The sequence below is a fragment of the Dama dama genome, chromosome 16 (genome assembly GCF_033118175.1).
Source record: "Dama dama isolate Ldn47 chromosome 16, ASM3311817v1, whole genome shotgun sequence".
Classification (NCBI taxonomy): domain Eukaryota; kingdom Metazoa; phylum Chordata; class Mammalia; order Artiodactyla; family Cervidae; genus Dama; species Dama dama.
In genome coordinates, this window is record NC_083696.1 from 28,267,709 (window position 1) to 28,291,171 (window position 23,463).

Consider the following 23,463-nt stretch of genomic DNA (forward strand, 5'->3'; position numbering starts at 1 on the left):
GTCGTTGTCTTCTCATCCTAGTGTACTGTAGTTTCTCTTGTTTGAGCATCATTTTAAGGTGAGATCAAGTCAGCTGTCTTCTCTATAGACCAATCCAGTGTAGGGGCCTTTGGAAGTGGGAATTAATCTAAGAGTTAATTTCCCTTCAGTTTCATTGTGCATGAGCTAGTTAAGAGTACCTGATAAAAAGTCCTTCCATCCAGGTTGGAGACAGTCTCTTAAATTATGTCTTTTTCCAGTCCTGGTTGCAGGTCATGAGGCATCTGATCTTCATCCAAAGATAGATTACTGAGATAAGCTTCAGAAACAAACTTTCACATTAAAATCACATAACAGAATTGATCATAGACTTTTTATTTTGCTGAAACACTTATAGGATCTCAGACTGAACTTTTACTACAAAACAGGGCTGGGAAACTCACACCAAAGGCTTATCACAGATTTTGCCTAACAAATCTAGGTGAACTCTTTTCTTTTAAGGTCTCAAAAATTCCTTGAGATTTTTGTACCTGTTAGTGAGATAACCTTTTTAGCTCATTTGATAAACTTACTGGAAACTTAAGAGTTTCAAATTTCTGGAGGAGTCAGATAGAGAGAAAATATAATTGTTTTGTTTATAACGTGTAATTTTACCAAATTATTTTTATAATTAGTTTGAGAGGAAGGTTTTCTCTACTCCCGGAAAACACATGATTTAAACCTATAATTTCTCAGATAGAAACCATAAAAGTTATAAGCATATTCGCTGGTTCATTCAGTCCTTTGTTAACTTTTGTGAAGTCATCAGGTTTTTCATCAGAATACCAAGACATATCAAAATGTTAAGAACTCCATATAATTTCTAGGATATCTGTATTAGTAATTTTTCATACATTATAACATGAGTGGATTTATTACTCATTTGATAACCTTTTTCATGTAATTTAACCAACCAAATAAACAGTTTAATATCTCTTTGGGATGTTTCAGGGGCCCTCTGAAACACCCCAAAATTAGCTAGATGTCAAAGGAACTTCAAAAGAATTCGATTCAGGAAGGTTTATTGAAAAGATCAATTAAAAGCTTTAGAACATTTGGTCAGATTCAGTCAATGTTGATGGATGTATCATTTAACTTGTTGATATGTCACAATGGGCGCAAATACCAAGGCTCAAGGTCTAGTGAAAGTCAGCCCAGCCATCTTGGACCTAATTGGCTCTAGCCAGTTTTCTTATGACCGTGTCATTCTTAACAAAATCCATTTATTTAACTAATTGTAATCTAATTTTAGAAACTCCTGATCATGCATAACTCTTTTTAGTATTTTTTACACTTTTTTTTTACTGAAAGCACACTTGCTTTTCTTCAGCAACCAAGAGCTAACTTTTATATTAGCATTTTATAGATTGGTGAGCATAAATACCAGTGATAATTTTTAAAACCCTTGTTTTCTTAAAACATTTTAGGATGGCATCAAACATTATTCATTTATAGTCCCAAATCTCTTTAGTTTTTCTGTAAAAGGAAATCAGTGTTTAGTAGTAAATGTTTCAAAATCTTATTTCATTTGGAAATGACCTAATTATTTAATAGACTTCCAATACTTAGTTTAGCACAACCCTTAGAAATTCAAGTTACACCAATCTGGAGAGACCATTTTAAACAGATATTCTTAAAGAATAATTATTCTTAATAGAGTTTATATACAAACTCATACCTCATTTACATTTTTTAGAAGTTTTTTTTTTTTTTTACTTGAGGTAATTTCCTTGTCGACAAACCTGTAACAGGCATAATATTTAACTTATATTAAACCTAGGCACAATGAAAACATTTCACTTGATGTTAATTACTCTAAGACATGTCTATATTAGATAGGTCAACAAACAAACATTAATATCAGGTAATTAATACTGAATATTTCCCAGTTCACCTAAACTTGGAATTTATTGTTTAATTTAGAATTATTTGATTTTTAAGCACTTACCCCTTCTTAAGCCAATTAAATAGAGCTCATTTACAGATTAACCTAAAAATATTTTCCAGAGATAAAGACATACCAAAACATATTTAGACAGACACAGTGCAAGATCTATCTTCATTTTCTAAGTTTGGTCATGAATTAGATATTACAATGTAAAATTTAAATAAATAACATTTTTAAAGGCTTCTTTTTTTCCTTTTCTTCTCAGTCTCAGGAGTTAAAGATGGTCTAGATGAGTGTTCTTGAGAGCCCTGGTCTCAAGGCACAGGGAAAGAAAATCAAGTTTTAACAAAATGGTGGCAGGTCTAAATGGTGGCCAGACAAAGCAAAATAGCCGTCACAAATCACAACACAGAACAGAGTTAAAACACATATAAACCTGGCAGTCCTCATCAGACACTCTCTTAAATACAAGAATACAGTCTCTCAGAAAACCTTCTATAGAGACACAAAACTTCAGATGTCTTCAAAGATTTCAAAAGGAGGAAAGGAAGCCAGGTTGAAAGAAGGAGGAGGAGGAGGACCAGAGACAATGCCGGCACACACACAAACACGGAGAGCCGAAGACAAACACAGGGACAGACAAACATCGGCCGACAACACAGCGCTGGGTTTTCGGGCCCCCTGAATTTTCTTGCCTCCTGGTAGCAGATTCACCTTACCGAATGGTGTCCACTGTTCACCAGACTTGGGGTCGGGAGAGGAACTTTCCTTCCCGCAGAGCCGGCTGCCTTCCAGCGCGTCCGCTGGCCTCGGCCTTACGCCGGCTGGAACGCCCAATCCGTTTCCCCCTTTATAGAAAGCTTTCTTCTGAGCCAGATACCTTCCTGCTTCACAACAGGGCCTTGGATTTACACTGGACTTTCCTGTCCTGCCTGAGCATCGGTGCTATTATTTATCTTTCCCCTCTGTCTTGGAAGTGTTCTCTTCCCCCAGTCAAGGGATCCTGGACGAACCCCCAAATGTTTTGCCAGATGTCCAAATCCCCGAGCGGGAAGAGAGAAGGCTTCTAAGACAATGCAACTCACAAAAAGGGAAGTTTATTACTGACTCGAGCCAGGGCTCCTGCCGCATCCAACGCGGTGGTGTAGGTAGGGTCAGAGAGCCCCGAGCCCCAGCTGTTACACCAAATTTATAGGGTATGCATAAGCGGTTGGTAACTGGCTTAAGCAGATTGGTTACATGTTTGCAAAGCAATTTTATTGGTACAAACTTTCGCAGGCTTTTGTTTAAACTTAGGCATTCGCAGGCTTTTCAGTTTTCCCTCGCTATGTTCCCTTTGTTCCGTTTTGGGCGCCTGTTGATTGGCTGGCTCCAGGCGGCCTGATGGGGGTAGGGAATCTTACATTTCATCTTACATTTTCGGGAAACGGAAACTTAGGTCCGGGCTGCCTGTCATAGTGTTAGCCCTGGCAGCCTCACAATTAGATCCCTGTCTGTTCAAACTCTGCCTCCAACATGCTTACTGCAGAATTTCCACATCAATAAACTGGAGGAGATGATAATTCCATCTAGGCTTTTGTAAAAGTTAAATGGATGAAGTGGGCAAAATGCTTTGCATAGAGTAAGCTCTCCAAGTTTAGCCACTATTATTATTGGATGTATAAGCTGCCTTTTCTCTCCCATATATTGCTTTTTTGGGGGGGAAGAATATGTGTGGTACTTACCCAAATTTTTACTCTATTGTTCTTTCTTCTTCTTTTTTTTTTTTTTGTTCTTTCTTCTTCCCTGATTTCCAAGATTTTTTCTTTTCTAATTTCCTATCTGTTTAGAGAAGTTCCTGTAGCTGTTCTTTTATAGTAGTTCTGCTGGTGGCACATTCTCATTGTTTTTCTTCATCAGAGAATGTCTCAATTTCCCCTTCATTCCAGAAGGATAATTTTACTGAATATAGGATATATAGTTGACAATCCTTTCCTTTCAGCACTTGGAAAATGTTGTGCCACTTCCTTCTGGCCTCTATGGTTTCTGGCGAGTCTCATGTCATTCAAATAATTTTTCTCATAGGTAAAGTGTTGTTTCTCTTTCATTGCCTTCATTTTTTTGTGTGTTCAGTTTTCAGGAGTTTAGTTATGTTTCTTGGTGTGGATTTATTTGAGTTTATCTTCTTTGAGATTCACTTAGCCTCTTGAATCTGTAAGTTTATACATTTTCACAGATTTGAGAATTTTTCATTCATACTTTCTGCAAATATTCCTTCTGCCTTCTTCTCTTCTGGGACTCTGGTGACACAAATGTGAGACTTTTCTTGTAGTACTTCCTTGTAGGTCTCTGAGATGCTGTGCATTTTTTTCAGTGTATTTTTTCTCTGTTTAGATTGCAGTTTAGTTGCTCAGTCATGTCTGAGTCTTGTGACCCCACGTACTATAGCCTGCCAGTCTCCTCTGTCCATGGGATTCTCTAGGCAAGAATACTGGAGTGGGTTGCCATTTCCTTCTCCACTGTTTAGATTGGATAATCCCTACTGTTTTATCTTTAAGTTCATGGATCCTTTCCTTGGTCTCTCCATTCTGCTATTGAGCCCATCGTTTGAGATTTTAATGTCACTTTCTGTACTTTTCAGTTCTAAAATTTCCATTTGATTTTTTTTTATATCTTCTATTTATTTGCTAAACCATTCTATTTTTTTTTTTGTTTTACTTGGATTTGTGATTGCTCTCTGAAGTGTTGTTATGGTAGCTTTTTAAAAATTCTAATCAGATAATTCTAATATCTATGTCATCTCAATGTTGGTATTTGTTGATGGCTTTTATCTTACTCAAACTGAGATCTTCTTGGTTCTTGGCAGGTTGAGTTTTGTTTTGTTTTGTTTTGTTTTAATTGAATCTTGGATATTTTTGGTTTTAAGTTGTGAGACTCTGGATCATATTTAAATTTTCCTATTTAGGTGTATATGGACATTGCTTCAGCAGGTGGAAGGGAGGGTGCTGGCATTTTTCTATCAGGTGAGGTAGGAACCCAGGTTTTCCACTTGGCCTCCACTGGGGGTTGCTGGATATGGGTAGGAGTTCTGGCTCCTCACAGGCCACTATGGATTTTGGAGGGAAAGAGTGCATCCTTACTGCTCTCCACAAGTGGTACTTGGAGGCAGTGGTCTCACTGTTACTGCAGTGATGGTATAAGACCTGAATCTCCATTAGGCTTCCTTGGTCATCATCAAGGAAGAGGGGAGAGAGCTGAGGGGTGCTCTGGCACTGTCAGATAGAAGTGGAAGCTCAAGTCTCAGATGACATGAGGGGTGGGATGGCTGGGATGAAAGTCTTGGTATCCTGCTCAGCCTTATCTGATGCCAACCTGGCAGGGGTTAGAATCCTTGTTAAAGCGGTCTCCCCAGGGTGGAAGTGTCAGCTGCCCCCTCAACCTTTGGAGGCGAGGGTAGCAGTAAAAGCTTATATGTGTATATATATGTTTGAGTTGTTTGCCTGCAGTAAAGCAGTTATTTTCTAAACCGAGCCTTGCTAGGGTGCCCCTTTTCTAGTCCTTTTGTTAGAGACAGCAGACTCTTGTTGGGACTTTTTATGTCTGTATCTCTTGGTGTTTCTGAATATCCAGCTTCTCCAGCAATAAGTCTGGGATATATGAGACAAAAATAAAACCCAGGAAACCATGGCTGGTTTCCATCAGGTCTCAAGGCCCATAGCTACTCTTACTCTCTTTTGGAGTCTTCTTATATTTAGTTTATGTATTATGTCCACGTTGCCTGTTTTAGTTGCATTTCATGGTAGAAATAGGGAAAAGTATTTTCACTCCATCTTTCTGGAAGCCTATTCTATATTGCATTTTAACCTAGTCTGTATTTATAATTAGAGAAGCAAGAGGGACTTTGTCTCCTTTTAAAGGAATGTCAACCATTACTGGAAGCAGGTGAAAAAAGTGTTTGAGAGGGATGGCATGGAGGAAGGAGGACAAGAATGAGCCTGCTCTTCACACCTCTGAAGCCTCTGCTTCACTCTGTATTTCACACCATTTCTGTTCCTTTGGCACCTGAATTCAAGCTTTTCTATTTACTGCCTCCCAGAAGAAGCGCTGTCTTCCTTGGCGTTCCCACCACCTTTTATAGATTAGCGGTGACTGGCACCTTCCTTGACCCAGGCCCTAACACACAGCAGAAGGAAAATGGCCTGTTCATCATAGCAGCAGCCATTCTTCTTTAGCACAGTGCCCAGCAGGGAATTCTGGGAGAGTGAGGGATTCTGGGGCTTAACTCCCTGAAGCAGGGGTGTGGTAAAACCCATGTATGGAGCCTGTCAGCCTGGACATTCTAGAAACAAGATTGAGCCCTGCTCAAATGCACAAAGGGAACAATGCTGGCCCAGACAATCAAGTGTTCACCATGCCCCCCTCCTGGCTCTGACCACTTCACATGGAACCTTTAAAAAGTCTATGGCTCTTAAAACAAAAGGCACGATTCAGGACAGGCTGGAAGCCCATAGGCAGAGAGTCCTTTGTGCTGAAAATGCAAATTGTTTTCCATTTAATGGACAGTTTCCTTTTCAGCAGGCTGATGAAGTGAATTGTGAGACAAAGGTGCTTAATTTTTAGCCATGTTTTGCTAGATGCCCAGACTGAAAATGAGGGCTTGTGGGGGGTGGGAGGTGGGGGATTTTCCAAGAGAGAAAGAGAAGACCTCATGATATCACTAGCCTTAAAATTGGACAGTTCTTACTTTTAATTTTCTATTTATTTTGAAAGTTTTAAAATAGACTTAAGGTTTTCAAGCAGTTCTAGACTGACCACAGAATCTTGCAGAAGGTGCAGCGAGTTCACATATACCCCCTGTCCCCATAGACATTCCAGAGTGTCAAGTTTGCTACGATCGGTGAACATACACTGACACGTCATTATCACCCAGAGTCCATAGTTTACCTTGGGGTTCACTCTTCTTGGTTTAGTTTTTCCATGGTGTTTTTTTTCCAGAGGGAAGTGTGGTATGGGCACCGCTGAAAATGTGTTTCTCTTAGGGACCCTCTGCCCACCCTCTCCTTTGTTCAGTCTGGTCTGAATGAAGCTTTCTCTCTCTCAGGTCAGCCAAAATTGACACAAAAGTCTTTGAGAGATTTTCCATGGCTTATTTCCTTTCCTTAGCTATGTTGCAGCCAAACTGTCTGTGAGTAAATTTCTTTGCATGTCATTTAAAAATATACTAGGAAATCAACTATTTAAAGAAACAACAAATGCAGAATGAAAAAAAAGGGAAGGTGTTAGTCACTCAGTCATGTCTTGACTCTTTTCTACCCCATGGACTGTAGCCTGCCAGTCTCCTCTGTCCATGGAATTATCCTGGCAAGAATACTGGAGTGATAGCCTTTCCCTTCTCCAGGGTTTCTTCTGGCCCAGGGATCGAACCCAGAATATCACTCCTAATTATATCATATTATACATATATATAGATGTCTTTTTACAAAGTGGAACCTTTACAGATTCCAGGCCAGGGGTGGGACTTGTAATAATACTTTATTACTGAAGATCAGCTGTTAGACTGAGTGAGTATAATTTGCTTTAAAATACTTCAGCATGCATAATATGATATATATGTGAGTCAGTTATTTTGAACAGTTTCTTGAGGTATAATTCACATACCATAAAATTCACCTAAGTGTACAATGATTTTTAGTAAATTGACCAAAGATTTCACCATCATCACTCTCCAGTTTTAGCATATTTTCATCATCCTAATGATCCTAATGAAGCTGTAAATCCAGTACTTTAGCCACCTCATGCGAAGATTTGACTCATTGGAAAAGACCCTGATGCTGGGAGGGATTGGGGGCAGGAGGAGAAGGGGACGACAGAGGATGAGATGGCTGAATGACATCACCCACTTGATGGGCATGAGTTTGAGTGAACTCCGAGAGTTGGTGATGGACAGGGAGGCCTTGCGTGCTGCGATTCATGGGGTCGCAAAGAGTCAGACACGACTGAGTGACTGAACTAAACTGAACTGAATGACCCTAATGAGATCACTGACAACTGGTCATGGTTAATCCCCCATTCCTACCCCTAGTCCTAGGCTGCTGCTCATCTTTTCTGAACATTTCATACAAATGCCACCACACAATATGCAGTCTTTTGTGCCTCATTTCCTTCAGAGTATTTTTGAGGTTCATCCATGTTGTAGCATATGTCAGTGGTTCTTTGGTTTTTATTACAGAATAATATTCTATCATATGGATATGCCAGTTTGTTTATTCATTTATTAGCTGATGAATATGTGGGTTGTTCCCACTTGGGAGCTATATAATATGCTGCTGTGAATATTCTAATGTGCTGTTTTGCATGGATGTAAATTTCCATTTCTCTTGAGTAGATTACCTAGGAATGGAATCACTGGGTTGTACGGTAAATTTGTCTTTAAGATTAGTGAGTCCCCGTTTCTGCCATGGGTTAACAGTTGAAGATAATGTCCAGAGGTGGTGTGTGTTGAGATTCCTCTACTTGCCCCCTCAGGATTCACTCTCTGCTCTTCTTCACCATCCTCTGTGCCCCAGGAGGCTGACCTGCACCAAGGACCTCAGCTGGCCTCTGGTTTCAGCAGGGTTTGTGGGGGTTGGGAGACAGTGGCAACAGGTAAGAGGGGACAGGAACATGAAGCTGGCTTTCTCTCTGCTCTTTCTGTGGGTCAGGGAGGGCTGTGTCCCTCTGCTAAAGGCCAGAGCTCAGTTGAGCAGCCCTCTCCACCTTCTGGTTCTGGTACCTATTCATCTCCCAACGCTTTCAGGTTCACAACTGCTGTTGTTAATAGCTCCAGAATATCATGGGTTTTCCACACACTACTCATGCTTTGTAGATCAGCCTTTTATTAAACTCGCTGCAAGTTACCCAGAGAGTGTGCTGTTTTTGCCAAGACTTTGGCTCAATCCAGGTTTCAGCTAATTTTTAAAGATGCTCAGTCAGAGTTCATCAACATCTGTGCTTCAGCTAACTTGACTTGCATTAGAGAGTTTGCCCCTTAGCCTAAGAAATGTTATAAAGAATTTTCCTGAGGAAGTGTCTTCCAAGATGTGTGGATTTGCTAGAAGTATTGCACAGGCACTTTTGCCCTCCTGTGAACAAGGATGTGGTATCCGTGAGCACAGCAGAGTGGTGTTCTTGACCTTGAATGGATTTGGCCCTGTGTCCTGCCGAGAGTGGAGGATTCTGTCACCTAACCCTGCCAGAAGTTTGACTGCACCCTGCCCCCAGAACATGATCATATGTACCTGGGATGAGCCTTCACAGAGTGCCTAAGGGACAGATGGCTGGGACTCCACTAAGCTATGATATCAGGTTCATAATTGCTTTGATGCCTGCTTACTGACAGATGTTTTTGTTGGTAGGATTTGGTCTGAGACTTGTTTGCATTTTGCAAACACCATCTGCTGGCTAGTTGTTGGGGGAGGGGAGATCCGTAGCCAAAATCTACCTCTAATCACTGAAGACCACAAGAAAACCCAGTGATTGTGAACTATCAAATAGGTTAGGCCCATGAGCATATTTAATGCCTCCCAGGGTTCCAGTCATTCAGAGTTCTAATCAGCTCTGCCCAGCCCTTAGGGAGCATATGCACTGTTACCTAATTTTCCTGTATTTATTTAGTTCTCCTTTAACTTTTTTTCTTTTAAAAAACTAACCTTTTAATTTTGAGATAATTATAGATTCATAAGTAGCTGTAAGAAACAATACAAAGAGATCCTATGTACCCTTTCCCCAATCTTGCAAAGTTATCATATAACTCAGGGTATCAACATCCATACAGTCAAGATACAGAACATTTCCATCACCATAAGGAACCCTTGTGTGGCTGTTTTATAAACACCCCCACCTCCACTTGTATCCTCCCTCCCCTCTTTCTTTCTTTCTTTCTCCTTCCTTCTTTCTTTCTTTCATTATTTCTTTCTTGAAGTATAGTTGATTTATAATGTGTTAATTTCTGTTGCACAGCAAAATGATCAGTTATATATATATATTCTTTTTCATATTCTTTTCATTATAGCTTATTATAGGATATTGAATATAGTTCCCTGTGCTACAATAGGACCTTGTTGTTTATCCACCCTATACAAAATAGTTTGTATCTGCTAACCCCAACTCCAAATCCTTTCCTCCCCCACCTCTCCACCCACCCCGGTAATCACGAATGTCTTCTTTACGTCTCTCACTTCTTTCTTAACCTGTGGCAAATGCTTATCTGGTCTCCAATTCTATAACATGGTCATTTTAAGAATGCTATATAAATGGAATCATATACTTTGTAGTCTTTTCGAATTGGTTTTTTTCTGCCCAGTATAATTCTCTGCAGATTCATCCAGGGTGTCCCAATATTGTGTTCCTTTTCAGTACTAAAGAGAATTCCATGGTATGGAGGTTCCACAGTCTGTTTCACCATTCATCCATTGAAGGATATTTAAGTTGTTTCTGTACTTCGGCAACACAAATAAAGCTTCTATAAACATTTATATATAAGTTTTGTGTGATTATAAGGGCTATTTTTTTTTTCTGAAATAAATGCTCAGGAGTGCAATTTCCAGCTGGTGTGGTAGAATCCCCATGGACAGAGGAGCCTGGCAGGCTACAGTCTGTAGGGTCACAAAGAGTACTACACTACTGAGCGATTAAGGACAGCACAGCGTGGTAGCTACATGTTTAGTTTTTTAAGAAATTGCCAAAATATTTCTCAGATTTATTGTACCATTCTCAACACTGTGTGAGTGCTCCATTTTCTCCACATTCTCACCGGCATTTGGTGTTGCTACTGTGTTTTTTTTTTTCTTTCTTAGCCATTCTGGAGCTGTGCAGTAACATATCATTGTGGTTTAGATTTGCACTTCCCTGATGGCCAGTCATGTTTATGTCAGCTCAGTTCAGTCGCTCAGTCATGTCCGACTCTTTGAGACCCCATGGACTGCAGCACACTAGGCTTCCCTGTCTATCGCCAGCTCCCAGAGTTTACTCAAATTCATGGCCATTGAGTCAGTGATGCCATCCAGCCATCTCATCCTCTGTCATCCCCTTCTCCTCCTGCCTTCAATCTTTCCCAGCATCAGGGTCTTTTCAAATGAGTCAGTTCTTCACATCAGGTGGCTAAAGTATTGGAGTTTCAGCTTCAGCATCAATCCTTCCAATGAACATTCAGGACTGATCTCCTTTAGGATGGACTGGTTGGATCTCCTTGCAGTCCAAGGGACTCTCAAGAGTCTTCTCCAAAACCACAGTTCGAAAGCATCAATTCTTCTGTACTCAGCTTTCTTTATAGTCCAACTCTCACATCCATACATGACTACTAAAAAACCATAGCTTTGACTAGATGGACCTTTGTTGGCAGAGTAATGTCTCTGCTTTTTAATATGCTGTCTAGGTTTGTCATAGCTTTTCTTCCAAGGAGCAAGCATCTTTAAATTTCATGACTGCAGTCACCATTTGCAGTGATTTTGGAGCTCAAGAAAAAGTCTGTCACTGTTTCTACTGTTTCCCCATATATTTGCCATGAAGTGATGGGACCAGATGCCATGATCTTAGTTTTCTGAATGTTGAGTTTTAAGCCAACTTTCTCACTCTCTTCTTTCACTTTCATCAAGAGGCTCTTTAGTTTTTCTTTGTTTTCTGCCATAAGGATTGTGTCATCTGCATATCTGAGGTTACTGATATTTCTCCTGACAATCTTGATTCCAGCTTGGGCTTCCTCCAGCCCAGCGTTTCTCATGATGTACTCTGCATATAAGTTAAATAAGCAGGGTGACAATATACAGCCTTGATGTACTCCTTTTCCTATTTGGAACCAGTCTGTTGTTCCATGTCCAGTTCTCACTCTTGCTGCCTGACCTGCATACAGATTTCTCAAGAGGCAGATCAGGTGGTCTGGTATTGCCATCTCTTGAAGAATTTTCCAGAGTTTGTTGTTGTCCACACAGTCATAGGCTTTGGCATAGTCAATAAATAGAAGTAGATGTTTTTCTGGATCTCTCTTGCTTTTTTGATGATCCAACAGGTGTTGGCAATTTGATCTCTGATTCCTCTGGCTTTTCTAAATCTAGCTTGAACATTGGAAGTTCATGGTTCATGTACTGTTGAAGCCTAGCTTGGAGAATTTTGAGCATTACTTTACTAGCGTTTGAGATGAGTACAATTGTGTGGTAGTTTGAGCATTCTTTGCCATTGCCTTTCTTTGGGATTGGAATGAAAACTGACATTTTCCAGTTTTTTTCTGTGGCCACTGCAGTTTTCCAAATTTGCTGGCGTATTGAGTGCAGCACTTTCATAGCATCATCTTTTAAGATTTGAAATAGCTCAACTGGAATTCCATCTCTTCCACTAGCTTTGTTTGTAGTGTTGCTTCCTAAGGTTCACTTGACATCACATTCCAGGATGTCTGGCTCTAGGTTGGTGATCAAACCATCGTGATTATCTGGGTCATGACGATCTTCTTTTTCGTGTAGTTCTTCTGTGTATTCTTGCCACCTCTTCTAAATATCTTCTGCTTCTATTAGGTCATACCATTTCTGTCCTTTATTGTGCCCATCTTTGCATGAAATGTTCCCTTGGCATCTCTCATTTTCTTGAAGATATCTCTAGTCTTTCCCATTCTATTGTTTTTCTCTATTTCTTTGCACTGATAAGGAAGGCTTCCTTATCTCTCTTGTTGTTCTTTGGAACTCTGCATTCAAATGGGTATATCTTTCCTTTTCTCCTTTGCCTTTTGCTTCTCTTCTATTCACAGCTATTTGTAAGTCCTCCTCAGACAACCATTTTGCCTTTTTGCATTTCTTTTCCTTGGGGAGGGTTTTGATCCCTGCCTCCTGTACAATGTCACAAACCTCCATCCATAGTTCTTCAGGTACTCTTTCTATCAGATCTAATCCCTCCAATCTATTTCTCACTTCTACTGTATAATCATAAGGGATTTGATTTAGGTCATACCTGAATGGTCCAGTGGTTTTCCCCAGTTTCTTCAATTTAAGTCTGAATTTGGCAATAAGGAGTTCATGGTCTGTGCCACAGTCAGCTCCCAGTCTTGTTTTTGCTGACTGTATGGAGCCTCTTCATCTTTGGCTGCAAGGAATATAATCAATCTGATTTTGGTATTGACTATCTGGTGATGTCCATCTGTAGAGTCTTCTCTTATGTTGTTGGAAGAGGGTGTTTTCTATAACCAGTCTGTTCTCTTGGCAAAACTTTATTAGCCTTTGCCCTGCCTCATTCTGTACTCCAAGGCCAAATTTGTCTGTTACTCTAGGTATTTCTTGACTTCCTATTTTTTTTTTAATTTTTAAAAAATTTTTTATTAATTGGAGGCTAATTACTTCACAACATTTCAGTGGGTTTTGTCATACATTGTTGACTTCCTATTTTTGCATTCCAGTCCCCTATGATGAAAAGGACATCTTTTTGGGGTGTTAGTTCTAGAAGGTCTTGTAGGTCTTCATAGAATGTATATGTTTTTAATTCAAAGAAGTGTAAGGAAGAAAAGAGAAAAAAAGGTCATTATCTCTTTGCCCAGATAATTCCTATTAAAGATAAAATAATACAGGTATAAAATTAGAAAACTCAAGTAGTACAGAAAGGCATAGAAAGAGAAATAAAGGACTCTCCTCACTCCTGCCCTTACCTGGCCCTTCTCTGTAAAGGTCACCAGCATTCACAATGTCTTGAGATTCCTTTCAGAAAAGGTAAAGGAAAACCATGGCTATATCCATACTTACATGTTGATATGGAGGTTGATAGTACAGAGTAATTTCAGCATAACAATCCAGAGACTTTCCTGACTGGTGAGTGGCTCTGTCTAGTTCCTTCTGTCTTGCTTCTTCATCTATCCTGTAAGCCTTTGTGCTGCTCTTCAAGATTGGAGCTGGGTCATAAGCATATCTGTGTCCTGCAGCCCATTGACAGTACTCAGTCCTGCAACCAGAAGAAAGACCAGGAGTGTCATCTGGTCACATGCCTGGGAAGAAGAAGGAGACAAGTTTTACTGGCCCATTAGCAGTCTCTGAGCAGAAATTACCTTCTGTTTACCTTTTGCCCACATGAGCACAAATGGGATCCTGCGTCCCACAACCATAAACTCTTGTTTAAACTTTGCTTGTTCATTTAATAATGTAACAGGGAGATCTTGCCATAGCAAAGGCAAACAGATAGCCTTCATTCCTTTTAATGATTTCAGGTTATCCTATCCCAGCAATGTACTATGTTTCTTTTATTTGGATGGGCTTGCCTTTTATTTTTGTATTTACAATAATGTTTCAAGACACATCTTTGAAGATAAACCTACATATATCCAAGAATACATCCCTATCTGAAAGACTGCTGGATCAATGGGTGTGTGCACTCAAGTACTGGGTACCATTGCCAGATTGTCCTCTATACTATTGAACCAATTTTAACTGATCCTCTACTACTATGAATGTTAATATTTATACACATATAATATGTTTAATATATATTTAAACATTATAAGATTTACTTTTCATCACTCTAATATATGTAAACATACATTCTTGGCTATTAATGCGTGCAAAGTGCTAGAAGCAAAATATATGACTAAAGATTGTCTGGTTTAATTTCTTCATACCTGGGCAACTCTAGTGCCATCCCCCAACATCTGGGATGGTAAAAATGCTACAAGCTCCAGTGTGTCAGACAAGCTGTTAGAATTCTTCTCAAGACAGATCTGTATCTGTATCTGATCCTGGCAGATACAGGTAATGGCACAGAGTTGCCTCTTCAATTAAAATCCCTTGACTCAGCCCAACCCAAGAAAAACAACTGCTTTACTCTATTCTTGAATATTATCTTACATATACTGGCAATATATGATGGTGTCTTATGCTGTTTCAGCAAGGAATTTCTTCTTCCTAATGTCTAAATTATTCCAGTCTAAATTACTCCAGCTGCACTGTAAGCTTATTTGCTTTCATCTTGCCTTAAATGAAAGCAGCAGCTTTTAATTATATTTTCTTGGATTCATTGCTTTGTTCCTGTGTGGCTTGACTTCAGCCCTATAATTTCTGATTCAGGCTTTGAATATCCTAAATCCACTGTGGTATGTTGTGGCTGTGTGCATGTGCATGTGTGTGGAGGGAGGGAGATGTACCAGACAAGAATGTATATAATGTCTAAGTGAAAGTCGCTCAGTTGTTTCTGAATTTTGCGACCCCATGGACTGTAGCTTGCCAGGCTCCTCAGTCTATGGAATTCTCCAGGCAAGAATACTGAAGTGGGTTGCCATTTCCTTCTTCGTATAATGTCTGAATGTGATTACAAAAATAAAAATTAAAATGAGTGCAGTATCCCTTATCACCAAGCTTAAGAAATACAGCCTCACCAGTTCCCTTGAAGCTTGTCATACAAGCACATGTGTCTTGCCTTTGTCTTTCCCCTCCCTCACCCCGGTAGATGTAAACACTATCATGAACATTGTGTTAATAATTTCCTTACTTTAGAAGAGTTCTGTAGCATGTGTGTGTCTCCCAATACATTTGGTTGCAATTCTTGATTTGAACTTAATATAAATTGATTCATATGTCTTTTGGAATCTGTTTCTTCTTCTGATCAATACTGTGCTTTTTGAAATTCATTCATGCTGGTGTGTGTAGAACTTGGTTCATTCATTTTCAGTATTGTATGGTATTCCATTATATAAATTGACCTGATTTAGTTATTCATAATAATTTAATTCACAATGGCCACAGATAAACCTAAGATACTGGTGGCTAGAGCAGCTAAGTGTCCCCCAAATCTCTATTCTTCCATTGTGTAAAGTTGTAGCTTGTAGGCAGCTATCCAGCCAGGGAATTTCCCAGACTCCCTTACATCTAAATGATGTGTGTCACTTGGTCAAGGGGGTAAGGGAAGGGTTGTATCTTCTCCACCCTCTTTCAATTCTCTCACCGGCTGGATGTCAACAGCCAGGACAAACTTAGAAACCTAAAGTTGAAGGTGGCAATGCCTTTCTCAGTTGTGGATCCTAAAGAATTATGTGTAATATAATCTGTTATAAAAGATAAAAACCAAACTTCATGGTGTGAAGCCACTGAAATTTTGGAGTTATTTGTTATAGAAGCTTAAGTTATTCTAACTAATGCAAACTAACAAGAAATGTCCAAGATTTTTATGAAGAAACTTCTGAAAGTTTTAGAAGAATGCAGAAGATCTGAATAAACAGCATGTTATGGAGGAGATAACTGATTGCTACAAAGATATAACTTTCTCCTTAAATATCTCTGATTTCAATATAATACATTAAAATACAATTTTGTCATTTACTTGGGAAATTAAACAAAGAAGAAAACACAAAAACATTTTGGAGGAAAATAACAAATAGTAGAGACTTCCTAAGACACCAGATATCAAAGCCTATTATAAGATGATCAGAAATGGCACTGACACAGAAATTAATAAACAGTCCAGACCAACGGAACAAATAGGTCAAAGACAGACCCACATACATATGAGAACTGGGCATACAACTAGTATTTCAAATCAGGAAGAAAACAGATAAATAGAAAAATGTTGCCAAGACAATTAGCCACCCGTTTTGAAAAAAATAATACTGGATGATTTCAACCTCACACTATTCTCAAAAAATAAACAACAGCAACAAAAATCAACAAACTACAAAGGGTTACAAGAAAATGTATTTATATCCTTGAGGTTAGGGAAAATCATAAAGGAAATTCCAAAAAATAAGGAAAATATTAACAAACTTGATAACATTAAATTAATATTATATTAATATAATGTATAGAAATGGCACCATAAGCAAAGGAGAAAATAGTTACATATATATATGTATATATATGTATATATATATATATAGTAGGCAAATAATTAATACCAAGAATATATAAAAATCAGACTCCTACAAATTGATGAGAAAATGAAATACCAAAGAGTAGAATGGGCAAAGGGTATATTCTGGTTTTATCTAGGCAAACCTGTAATTCAAAAAGATAAATGTATACCTATGTTCATAGCAGTGCTATTTACAATAGCCAAGGCATGGAAGCAACCTAAATGTCCATTGACAGATGAATGGATAAAGATGTACACACGTACAGTGGAATACTACTCAGCCATAAAAAGGACTAAATAATGCCATTTGCCACAGCATGGATGAAACTAGAGATGATCATACTAACTGAAGTAAGTCAGAAAAACACAAATATCATACAATCTAAAATATGACATAAATGAAACTATCTATGAAACAGAACAGGCTGGAAGTTGCCAGGGGGGAGAGAATTAGGCAAGGGAGGTATTAGGAGGTTGGGGTTATCAGATATTAGCTTTTATACAGAGAATGGATAAACAACAAGGTCCTACTGTATAGTACAAAGAACTACATTCAATATTCTATGATAGGTACCATGTCTTCTTTATCCATTCCTCTGTTGATTATATACAACAGAATATTACTCAACCATAAAAAAGAATGAAATAATGCCATTTGCAGCAACATGGATGAACCTAGAAATTGTCATACTGAGGGAAGTCAGATAGAAAGACAAATATAATATGATATCGCTTATATGTGGAATCTAAAAGAAATGGTACAAATGAACTTATTTATAAAACAGAAAGAGCATCACAGTTGTAGAAAATAAACTTATGGTTACCAGGGGAGATTGGGATTGACACATACACAATCATATATATAAAATATATAACTAATAAGAACCTGCTATATTGCACAGGGAACTCTACTCAATATTCTGTCATGACCTCTATGGGAGAAGAATCTAAAAAAGGAATGGATAACTCATTCACTCCGCTGTACATTAGAAACTATCACAACATTGTAAATCAACTATACCCCAATAAAAATGAAAAATATAGACACAGTGGGAAAATTTTTCAAAAAAGGTGCACGTAAAGGTTCATTGATGATGGGTGAATAAATAAAATGTGACATAGGCATATAACACAGTATTTTTCAACCTTGAAAAGGAAGAAAATTCTGACATATCCTACAATGTGGATGAATCTTGATGACATACTTAGTAAAATAAACCAGTCACAAAAAGAGAAAAACAAATAAAATATTCTATGATAAACCATAATGGAAAATAATATTAAAAAAGGAATGTATATATATATATATATATATATATATATATATATATATATATGTATAACTGAATAACTTCATTGTACAGGAGAAATTCCCTGGAGAAGGACATGGCAACCCACTCCAGTATTCTGCCCTGGGAAATCCCATGGACATAGGAACCTGGGGGGCTACAGTCCATGGGGTCACAAAAGAGTCGGACACAACTTAGCAACTGAACTACGACAAACAACAGCAGAAATTAACAGTACATTTAAAATCAATTATACTTCAATGCAAAATGATAAAAAGGGAATATATGCTGGTACATGTGTTTGGGTGTTCAATTGCTCAGTCACACGTTTGACTCTTTGTGACCATCTATGGACTGTAGGAGCCCCCAGGCTCCTCTGTTAATGGGATTTCCCAGACAAGAATACTGGAGTGGGTTGCCATTTTCTCCTCCAGGGGATCTTCCTGATCCAGGTTCAAAACCTGCATCTCCTGCATTGGCAGGTGGATTCTTTACTACTGAGCCACCTGGGAAGCCCTACATGCTGGTAATTCACATATAAACATACAAAAATATTCAGTCCCACTGATAGTTGGAAAAGTGCAAAGCAAAACAGTAAAGGGATATGATTTTTTGACTTTTAGGTTGAAAAAGATAGAAAAAGTTTCTAATGTAGGATATAGGCCAGAGTGTGGAGAAGTAGCTATAACTATTTTTGATGGTACAGTTTTAAAGTAGGGCATTTTAGCAGTATAGTGAAAATTTAGAAATAATGTACCTTTTAACCCAGCAATTCCACTTCTTCTTGGCTATCCACTTTAGGAATTAATTCACTTGTATGTACAAAGAAGAATATTGAAGGGTTTTCACTGTAGTGACATTGATAACAGGAAAACTTCAAAACAGCTTGAATGCTCACCCAAAAGTGAACTAAAGAGCACTATGAAGTAATAAAAAAAAAGTCAAGTGGCTCAGCATGGACTATAGTAGAAATAGATGCATTACTTAGAGGTAAGACAAATCATTAAGTTAAAAAAGACAAGCTCAGAATGCCCCTTGGGGCTTCCCAGGTGGTACTAGTGGTAAAGAATCTGCCTGCCAATGCAGGACTTGTAAGAGATGCGGGTTCAGTCCCTGAGTCAGGAAGATCCCCTGGAGGAGGGCATGGCAACCTACTCCATTATTCTTGCCTGGAAAATCCCATGGACAGAGAAGCCTGGTGGGCAACAGTCCATAAGGTCGCAAAGAGTCGGACACGACTGAAGTGACACACACAGAATGCCACTTATAAAGCGTGAAAAAAAGAAACCCCACAAAACAAACTTCTATTTCTGTATGTACTTATGGAAGCATGTAGATGGAGAAAGTTAGAAAAGAAGATCAACACCAAACTAAAGATAGCAGGAGCCTAGCAGTGATGGGGAAATGGGACTGTGAGGGCAGTGGGGACAACTTTTACAATACTTGTGTATTTAATACTGTAATTTAATAAATCAAAATAGAAAAAGACATAATGCTGAGGTTTTGAGTCCAGAGATTCCTTTTTTTTTTTTTGCAAAACCAAATTTTACTTAAAACACAAATATGTTACTTTTTGCAAACAAATCCACGACACATATCTAGATAGTGAGGTTAAATAGCCACTTAGCACTCATTTAAGTCTACAGCACCTCTCAAGTGCTAAAAGAGTGGCCCCATGCCCTTGGACACAGGTGTCTGGGGTGGTTCTAGGTGACAGTTCAGGCTAAAATTTAATGCCTTAAATATTGGCTTCACGTGAGTACAACACAATGGCAGCTCTTGATATTATTAAAAAGGGAGCAGTGCACTAAAGGGAAGGTTACAGAGAGGTTTGGTAAATGACTGATTCTCACCACATTAACACGCAAACTTCAGTTACTGTATCAGCCATTCTGAAATCGGTATAGAAATACCCAGGAAGATGTTAGCCTCCTTCAAGGCTAGTTGTAGACCAGGACATACATTTTGGAAGTTGGTCCCTTGAAGTGTCTGTAACAGGAGTGTCCTTGAGATGCTGTGGTGGCAGGATAGGTCACTTTCTAGAAGAGTTGCCTGGGACCCAGCAGCTTCATCCTTCATGCCTTCCTTGGTGCACATCCAGTTTGGGGGACATACTCTTGCCTGGAAAATCCCATGGATGGAGGAGTCTGATAGGCTACAGTCCATGGGGTTGTGAAGAGTTGGACACAACTGAGCGACTTCACTTCACTTCACTTCCTGGGGTAGACAGGGAAGAGACTCTCAGTAAATTAGGTGAGAATACAGACTTGGGCTTCGCACTCCACCCTGCAGTCCCCCTTAGCCCGTGTAAGCGACTTAGGAAGAAGGAATAGCAGCCAGCAGGGTCTGAGCGGTCGTCTGCACTCCTGCTGGGGTCTCGGTTTAGTGGCTGGTGGCTGAGTGCTCTGATGAGGGCTGGTATCTCCTTTCTGCAAAAGCACCAGTCCACATAGGTAGGATGCAGGTGGGACTGTCCTAGAGCCCCCCCCAGTGACAGGTTCATGAGACAGTGGTAGGGAAGCAGCTTAATGGTCTGGCTAACACCGTTCTTTCTGAGAGCTGCTGACCTGTGAAGGAGAAGCTCTAGCCCTTGGTCTTTAGTGTTTCTGGTGGAGCAGCAAGTGGAAAATCTGGGCTACATGTAGTGTGGACAGGCTGGCGTGCTGGGCACAGAACTGCCTATGAGGGCAACGACCAGTGCTTGGGGTCTGCTTGGTAGGTGTCTGCTCCAGACAAGGTGACTTCCACTTCTCTCAAGGGAAGAAGGAGGCCTGGACCCCCACCCATGTGGGGAGGCATGGCTTGAAGTGGTCTCTCTCCTCACTGCTGGAGAGTCAAATGTGGTTGAAATCACAACTTTGACAGACCTCATTTAGCCAGTTTTTGTTTCCTTGCAAAAAAAAAAAAAATGCAGAGAACCAAATTTTAAATGACAATAAATACCTTTTTTCTCCACAATATTGCTTAGGAAAATCAAGAGCCAGCAATCCAGTCATCCTGAAGGTCCTAAGAGTCACGGGCAAATGGGGTTTTCCTGGTGAGGCAGATCCCTGCCTGGGGTGGGCTGGTCCTGTGCTGAGAGGCCTGTTGGGCTACATGACACCCAGGGGATGCGATCCTCGGAAGAACAGAAATCCCAAAGTGAAAGAATGAGACTCAAACCAACCAGGGGCCTGCTCTTATTTGCTTTAGGCTGATGCCAGAGCTCTGCTAATGGATATGGGGAGGTGGGCAGACACTCCCAAGGGGCTATCCTGGGCTGGGAGGGAAACTGGCAGAGGGGCGGAGGGTTCCATAGTGTGATTTCCATGTCAGAAAACCCCAAGTAGCCTAGATTAATGCTCTAACAGGTCAACTCTAGAAATCCATCATTTGCAGTGAGATCTGGAGACCAAGGTCTCTACCAGATGCTAGCACAGTGGCAATGATGGTAGCAGAAGGCTGGGTGATTCAGAGATGAGAGATGCTGTCAGGATTCACCACTTCACATTGTAAATCAAAGTCCTGATGCCAGACCAGTCCCAGGCACAGGATAAAAAGAAACCACAACAAAATTCCACATTTTGTTCACAGAAGAAAATAGGAGTGGGGTCCTAGAAATACTGTGGCAGTGTGCTGTGCTTTGGAATGGAAGCAATGTCTCTCCAAGGAAGTAAGGGTGTGGCAAAGCAGCAGTACCAGCCAGGGAAGGCCGCCATCCATGCTCCAGCGCTGGAAGCCCACCTTCGGACGGACTCGTGAAGTGCCAGGAGCACCACGGAGGCCAGCAGGGCTAGAACTGCTGCATGAAAGAAAGTGAAAGTCGTTCAGTTGTGTCTGACTCTTTGTGACCTCATGGAGTATACAGTCCATGGGATTCTCCAGGCCAGAATACTGGAGTGGGTAGCTGTTCCATTCTCCAGGGGATCTTCCCAACCCAGGGATTGAACCCAGGTCTCCCACATTGCAGGCAGATTCTTTACCAACTGAGCCATCAGGGAAGCCCAAGAATACTAGAGTGAGTAGCCTATCCCTTCTCCAGTGGATCTTCCCGACCCAGGACTCAAACCAGGGTCTCCTGCATTGCAGGTGGATTCTTTACCAGCTGAGCTACCAGGGAAGCTCCAGTGAAGCATCTGTAATGAGGGAACACTTGGTTCTTGGGAAGGTGAGAACGAGTTCCAAGACCACGAGCACCATGAACTCAAACCCAGTTAGATCACATCTGTTGAATTGAAACCTTTCTTTTAACTTGTCGATGAGCTGCTCCATGTCACACTTGCGGAGGTCGCTGCTGGTCTTGGGGCAGAGCCTGCAGCTCTCCTTGTTGAGCTCACCCTGCAAGACCAACTTCTCCAAGTACGGGTAGACATGGACACCGTCAGGGCTCCAAACCACACTTCCTGGACAGATTCGGCATTTCTGGTTTTAAAGTTCTAATGTTGCTTAGTGTTAGCTCGATATGCAGGGACTTTTCTGGGACGGTTTCGTTCAAGTCCTTCTTGAGGTTGGAGGGCTTCACGCACCCTATCACGGTGGAGATGTAGCAGATGAACACGAGGGCAGTGCTTGTGCTTGCCACAGGGCCCCTAAGAGTCATCCAGAAGGTAGGGGTTGTACTCCAGGGCATCCCCGCATTGTCCCCTAGTTCTGAGCCGGCAGAGTGTGGGGACGCTGGACCGGGGCTGTCTGTCTTGAGTGTGACCAGGGTGTTGGTGGAGTACAGGAACTGGACGTAAGACACAACCTTTCCATTTGCCCCCAACTGGAAGACTGTCTCAGAAGAGCCGCTGGAAGGATGCGTCTGCTTCTGGCTGTCCACCCTCAGGTCACTGACCCGCAGCCTCCTCTGTAGGGTGGGCCTGAGAAGGCTGCACACAGGGACCCCTAGGCTCAGATCAGCGCAGTCCTGCTCTTCCTGGAGTCATACTGCCTGTGTCCTTGATGAAGTGAGTCTCCTCCATGTCTTTGGGTCTGGGGATCCAGATATGTTCAGTTCTTTGAATGAGGCACATCCCACTGTGTCTTTCGAGGGCAGGCCACAAGCCTTCTCTGGCACTGTCTGTCTAGGCTCTGGCCCAGTCTGAGGGCTGAGCAGGCCCTGGGCATCAAGGCCCTGCCCTTGGTTCCAGCAACAGATGGCTGCGCCAGGCGCCACAGGTGCTTCTTAGCTCACAGGCCCAGACTCTGGGGCTGCCGTTGAGGGAGAATATTGCAGCCTGGTTGCATGTCGAGTCCCCTTGCCTCTGCAGCACCTGCTGGGTCGGGTGGCCCTGGCAGCCTGGCCGGGGACGGGCGTGGGAACGAGCGGGGTGCTGCACATGCTATGGCCACTGCCCTCAGAGATTGTTAACTGGATGGTTTTGGTGGGAATTGTTTTGTTTGTTTGTTTGATGTCTTCCTGGGTGATTCTGAGACCACAGGCTTGAATATTGGCTATTGGAGACTATATGGTAAAGTCCTCAGTTC

General features: G+C 40.8%; 1 protein-coding gene and 1 pseudogene across 1 annotated transcript in view; one reads left to right on the forward strand and one right to left on the reverse strand.

Moving 5' to 3' along the window:
* The window catches only part of HSD17B3 (hydroxysteroid 17-beta dehydrogenase 3), a 62,015-nt gene that overhangs the window by 8,417 nt on the left and 30,135 nt on the right, over positions 1-23,463 (forward strand). The window lies entirely within an intron of this gene.
* On the reverse strand, positions 1,731-23,317 carry LOC133071003 (CDK5 and ABL1 enzyme substrate 2-like; annotated as a pseudogene).